Here is a 6,494-nt window from a genome sequence, read left to right as displayed (position 1 = left end):
TATATTGTCCTTAAGAACATTTTTTCTTTTGGGATCATCTCCATTGGACCAACACATAAAAAGTTAGGTCTCAATGCATTTCAAAATAGTTAGATGAATTGACTGATCAACTTTCCAAGTCCACAACTCATATCTTGGTGAATTGATGATTTAGGACACTCAAATAAGTTCAAATATGCATGGAATGATGAATTAAAGAACTTCCCTTGATTGCATTTCACCATGGGCTGAGGTTGCTTCATGAGCAAGGCACAGTTGATGAACAGATGAATTAGGGTTTCTTTGAGAAACAAACCTCAAAACCTTTGACTTGATTTGATCAAAAATGATAAATTGAGATACTAGGGAGGCATATTTTATGGATGATAGATTTGGGAACCATTACCATGCTTGCTTTCATCTTCTCTTGGCCACATCAATGCACATAGGATCTCCTAGAAGCTTTTAGACCTTGTGATTGCTCAAGCTACAAACAAGAAAGGTTAATGACATGTTTTTGTGCTTTTGGTTAGTGAATAAAGATGAGAAAAGAAATAATATACAATTCAAGAGATCCCACCCAAAGGCAAAAGGAACCAAGATGCTTATGATCCTTGAGGCTTTGCAAGTGCAATGTTATGATGCCATGAGGGATCTTAGGGCCAAAATTGGGGTCTTACACTTTCCAATAATCAATTTTTTCTCCATCAAAGATTGGAGGTTTAGCATTGTAATTGTCTCTTTCATTGGTGTTGGCCATAGAGTTTTTCTCACGCTGGATCTCTCTACACTGTTAACTATTTTTATTAGAAAATCAATAACAGAGCCGAAGCTCTGATACCAATTGAAGGTAGAGAAAAACAAGAAAGGTGGGTTTGAATTATTTTTGGAAAATAAAACTTTTTCAAGAACTTAGACACACGCCGAATAAAAAGTTTAACACAAAACTTTATACTGGTTCGCTTGAAATTCAAAGCTACTCCAGTCCACCCGGCCAAGGTGATTTCGCCTTCAAAAAGATCTTAATCCACTAATCTTGAAAGATTACACAAACAATCGTCTAAGAGAATTAATCCCTTAGCCCTCTCAAGTATTCAGACTTCACAGAGTCACTTGAGGAAATATTTCAGTAATAAAACGATTGGTAATGCATAGTGCTTCTATCAATAAGCAGATATTACAAAATAATAACCAGAGTTTTTCACGTAAGAGCAGCAACCCGTGAGAGAGTGAAAGAAGATGATTGAGAAATTTGTATACTTGTGTATCTCAAGTGTGTTTCCTGTGAAGCGTTCCATCTCTTTTTATAGGAGGAGAAGGAGACCGTTGGTTGAGTTAATGACAGAATTTGGGTCATTGAAGAGTGATTAAGGTCATTACTCTCTTTGTTCTTTCCAAAACAGTGTTGTTCGAGTCATAACTTCCTTCTATAAATAGTTTCTTTCTATAAGCGAATTTCTTCAAAGTAACATTTTCCTGAGTCAACGAATCTGGTAGTTAGAGTCTTGTTTTGGCAATGTTCGTCTTTAGAGGGTACTTGTATCTGACTTTATCAGAGTTTCTCTTTAATCTTGACTTATTCAGATTGTGCGTCTTCAGAGTCTGGATTCATTCTTTTTTTTAGGATCTGACTTCTTTCGTTTTGCTATCGCTTGTGTTTGAGTCAAAACCTTCTGGTCACGTATCCTCTGAATAGCATCTAACGCTAGATTCTGTATCTGAAAATTTTATCTATCTGATTATTTGGTCAGAATCTTGCACACTTAGAAAAATTTCGTTAGGGTGCCATTTTTGTTTCATCCTTTGTTATCATCAAAATCTTAGAGATACATTGTAGAACCAACTTTGTTCTTACACCTTGGACTTAGAATTAGGCAACACTCCTTATGCAAAAGGACTTGGCCAATGCCAACTTTTCTGAAATCAAGTCATTATGAATTGAACTTTCATCTAATGCAAGTATTGAGATCCCTCTGAGTTCATCTGCTACATGGTCTTGATACAAATGTGACTTTGAACTTGTGTTTAATGCCTTATTCTGAGTCATTCAAGGAGTATGTCATCTGATACATGGGAGGTTAAGAAGAATACTATGAAGTTGCTTGCTTGGATGTGTCTATCTTTATTTGATGCCTTTCTCTTCATTTTGCTTGCTTATTGATATTGCTTGATTTTAAAGTCCAAAGGAAAAGTGGGTTTCTATATAACATTCTTGTCTATTGGATTGCATCCCATTGGTCAGATCTTTTCAACTCTTAACTTTTAAGTTGTTGCTTAAGATTAGTCTCTTTATCTCCTCCCATTTCTTAAATTTAAAATCTCTCCCCCTTTCAAATCTTCTTTGCTTGTGATTTTCAAACTTAGACTTTATTGCAAACTAGAAACTTTGGCCTTATGCCATTGCATTTTTAAACTCTTTTCTTAAACTAAACTTGTAAATGAATCTAAGCATATTGACTTAAAATTTCAAAAGACAAAAAGAACTAACACTCATTCAAACTCTTTTTGGCCCTTTGTGCCTCTCTTAAATTTAAACTTTTGTTAAAAGCAATCCACTCACTTTGAAATTGATACCACACACTATGAGGTTTTGATCCCTCATTTCTATGTTGGTACGTGTCGCATTACGCGAAAAACCGGCGGGAAAACAAAACAACAGAGCCGCCACCGTGCGTTATTTATCCCAAAGAGGGAAAGGAAACACTCGAAGTAAACCTGGGAAAGACATGGTCTCGCGACCAGAGAGAGATGGGATCGGGAGTCGGTTATGCGAAGGGAAGGTATTAGCACCCCTACGCATCCGTCGTACTCGATGGGATCCACGCTCAAAAGAAAGGATAAGGTTGCTAAAAGACTGCTCAAACACTGCACAAGGCTGGAAAGAAATACAGGAAAACAAGAGAAACTAACTCGGCAGGATATTGCATCCTGGGCCTACGTAGTCTGTCAGGCACAAACATCAGAGTCGACGTAGTTCGGAACAGGGGAAACGTACTCGCTAGGATGTCGCATCCTATGCATACGTATCTTCTCTGACAGGAGAAGAATCAGAGCACTCGTAGCTCGGCTAACATACGCCAAACAAAACCACACGGGAAACCGACTGCCAATCGCTGGACTTACGTCAGACTCCACACACACAGGCAAACAAGACACAGGAAACCAACTGCCAATCGCTGGACTTATGTCAGACTCCAACAAGCAAACAAGACACAGGAAACCAACTGCCAATCGCTGGACTTACGTCAGACTCCAACACACACAAGGGGGTTGAAAAAGAAAAAGGGCGCTGTCATACCCCGATTTTGGTCCTGAATTTTTTATGTTTTTTATTTTTTATTTAGCATGCTTGGCCTAATCTTATTTTGGTTTTATATGAGGATTGGTCTTGGTCCAAAGTCATGGTGTTTGTTCATGTGATTGTTAATGCACATATGGTCTTGGTCATGTGAACAATCAAGCTTCTTGTGTTTCAAGCCACTTGCTAGTCATGTTATTGGTTCATGGATACTATGTCAAAACCCTGACCTTATGGTCTCATTTCATGGCTTTGTTCATGTGCATTATCAGTCAAGTTATTTTTCAAAAGTCAAACATTCAATTCATAAGACAAAACAATTTGGAAACCAATTTCAAACCATTTGTTAATCCATTTCAATCTATTTCATGTCATTGTAAACCATTACATGTGAGTCCATACAAGAAAATACAAAAATTGACACTTTTGACCAATTGTTGACTTTGGTCAACAGTTGACTTTTTGGTCAACTTTGACCAAAGTCAACCCAAATTCATTAAACCCTAAATTTCACCATGATCATCAATACATTGTCCATTTACAAAGAAAATACCAAAAAATAAAGTTTTGACCTATTTTTGACTTTGGTCAACAGTTGTCTTTTTGGCCAACTTTGACCAAAGTCAACCTCTCCATTTGTTGACCATCAAAAACCTAATCTAACCCATTTGGCCTTGATGCTTCATCCAAGGGTTTTGATTTGATATACTTTTGTTTGGTTTCTTCATTTTTAAGTAATTTGGCTCATGTTCAATTTCATGTCCACCATGTTATATGTGTTGCTGCACTTCCAATCCTAACTCCATCTGGCCAAACATGTCCTGCAACCATATAAACATGGCCTGAGATACCTTGAAGTACACAACGAATCCAGCAATAAGTATTCCCCCATAGATGTACGTTTGAGAAGAGTGCACGGGGTGCTTGTACTCAATTTTGCAGCATTTCATATTTTCCCTCTCGCTGGTCAAAACATGGTCAACGTATTGTTGGGTGAACATGCTGCTCTGCAGAATATCTGAACTGTTCAAAAAGGCATCCTTTAAACGATGGTCATATAATAATGAAGACATACCAACAAGATGCTCTTCAAGGCCGTCAAGGGGAGTTTTCAGATACTCTGCTGCAAAAGCTTGGACGGTCTCTGATGTTTCACGAATTTTCCGAAGTACAGAATCCACACGAGCATATATCGAGTTCCTCAGTGCAACATCACGGAGCATTTGACTGACACGAGACGTATTTGAAAATGGTCCAAATGGGTGACAACCGGCTGCCCAAAGCCAATTCACAACGTGTCTTTCATGTGCATGTGAAGCCTTCTCATATGGTGCACTTAAACCACCTACCACTGAAGCAAGGCCAGCCAATATATGACGATGTGCTTGAAATGGGACGGCATGCCTTTTATGTGTTTCAGAAACATAACTCAAAGGAATTTTTTCATTCTGATGCTCAAGCACAATTACAACGTCATTTCTTGTCCACACCATACTTTCGTCCTCCATCATGAGATTTGGATCCACATCAGCCAATGATAGCACGAAAACAGGAACTACTCTTGTTCCAAAAGTTGTTTGAATATCTTCCTTGCTTCTTTACATTTTTCCTCTTTTTCTTACTATGTTTCATGTTATATGATGACCAGATAGGCTTATGCTTAAGTATTGAATCAGTTGACCCCTCAGACTCATCCATCCAATTCTGGCGGAAGAAATGATTACTTGAAAGAGATGGGTCAGCCATTTCAAGCAATCCAGCAGCAAGCACACCAGCATCCTGCCCAACAATCCAAAAACAGTTCAGTGAAAAAAAAAGCATACAGTTGAAGGGTCAAGCCAAATAATTAACCACAAATCATACAAACAATAACAACACTAGAAGTCAATGAACCTACCTGCTACAACAAGGCTACAATGCAATCAGCATGCAAACACTGCTATAAAATCTTGGAAATTCAGCAACATTGAGACTTAACTGAACATGTTCACAAGTTAGTAACATCAACATTCTCCCTACCATGCCCATGCATACATCAGGCCAAGAATTGATGGTAATGGCTCATGGAGGTTGCAACCTGGAAATACCTGCAGAAACAATCCAACAGGACCAAACTCAGTCATGACCATCAAGGGATATCGTATCTAGACTGGTTGGCATTATGCTAACAAGTTGTATCAAGAAGCATCATGTAGTGGAAACATGCTACCAAGGCTTGATTACCATAATCCTCGTGCTCCATTCCACAATGCACCCACTCTTTCCATCATCACCAAACAACATGACCACCAGATCTGCAATAAAAGAATAGAGACAAGTGATTTGCAAGGCATTGGAAACCTAAACCTGTTGACTAGCTGGAAGCAACAATTAACCAAACTTCTCAACCAAGTCATAACCAACAAGAAACACATCCCCATTCTTCATGGCCTTGTTGCACCAAGCCAAAGGGACAAGCAAGTTGGTCTTGCTGAAAGTCTTGCATCTGTCCAAGCCAAACCACAAGGAATCCTGTAACAAGCAGCGCATGAGAATATTGAGCTAAGTCACAAGAATATTGTGTAAGTTATCCTGCACATTTTCAAACCAAACTATTGATTATTGCAGACTACAAGCACTCCCTATGGGCCTGCTAGAAAGAACCAACCTGTGTTAGGCCAAAAGCATGGTTAATCCAACATTAAATAGGGCTTAGGACCAAGATAAAATGAAAAGCCAGACCAAGGTTGAATACATGAATAAGGTGTGCTGCAGAATTGAGCAACAAAGAGTGTAAGGTACATCAATCTAGTTACACCATGAGGCAAGTTGTGACATGTTACCAACACCATCAATCCAACACCATATACTACACAAAACCATGGAAACACTAGTTAAGGACTAGTGAATGAAGGCTGCAGCTTAGATCCTGTAGCAACAAACCAACATTACCACATGATCCTAACACCAGTTGCTACTCCACATAGCCACCAAATAATAAGCTGTAGCAGCACCACAGGAATGTGCTCATGGAAAGTGCAACCAAGTTCCCTGCTCACAGTACACCACATCACCTAGCCAAAGCCTCCAACCTGCCATCAAACAACAAACTGCAGCAAGCAATGCAACCAATACATATCTAGCAAGGCATCAAAACAGCTCATGCCACACATAGAATGCTAAGTCATGAAATCAACCAAAAGCATTGGCCTTAGGCTTGCAAACAAAACCAACTCAC

This window comes from Lathyrus oleraceus, chromosome 5 (assembly GCF_024323335.1).
Source record: "Lathyrus oleraceus cultivar Zhongwan6 chromosome 5, CAAS_Psat_ZW6_1.0, whole genome shotgun sequence".
Classification (NCBI taxonomy): Eukaryota; Viridiplantae; Streptophyta; class Magnoliopsida; order Fabales; family Fabaceae; genus Lathyrus; species Lathyrus oleraceus.
This window is presented reverse-complemented; position numbering follows the sequence as displayed.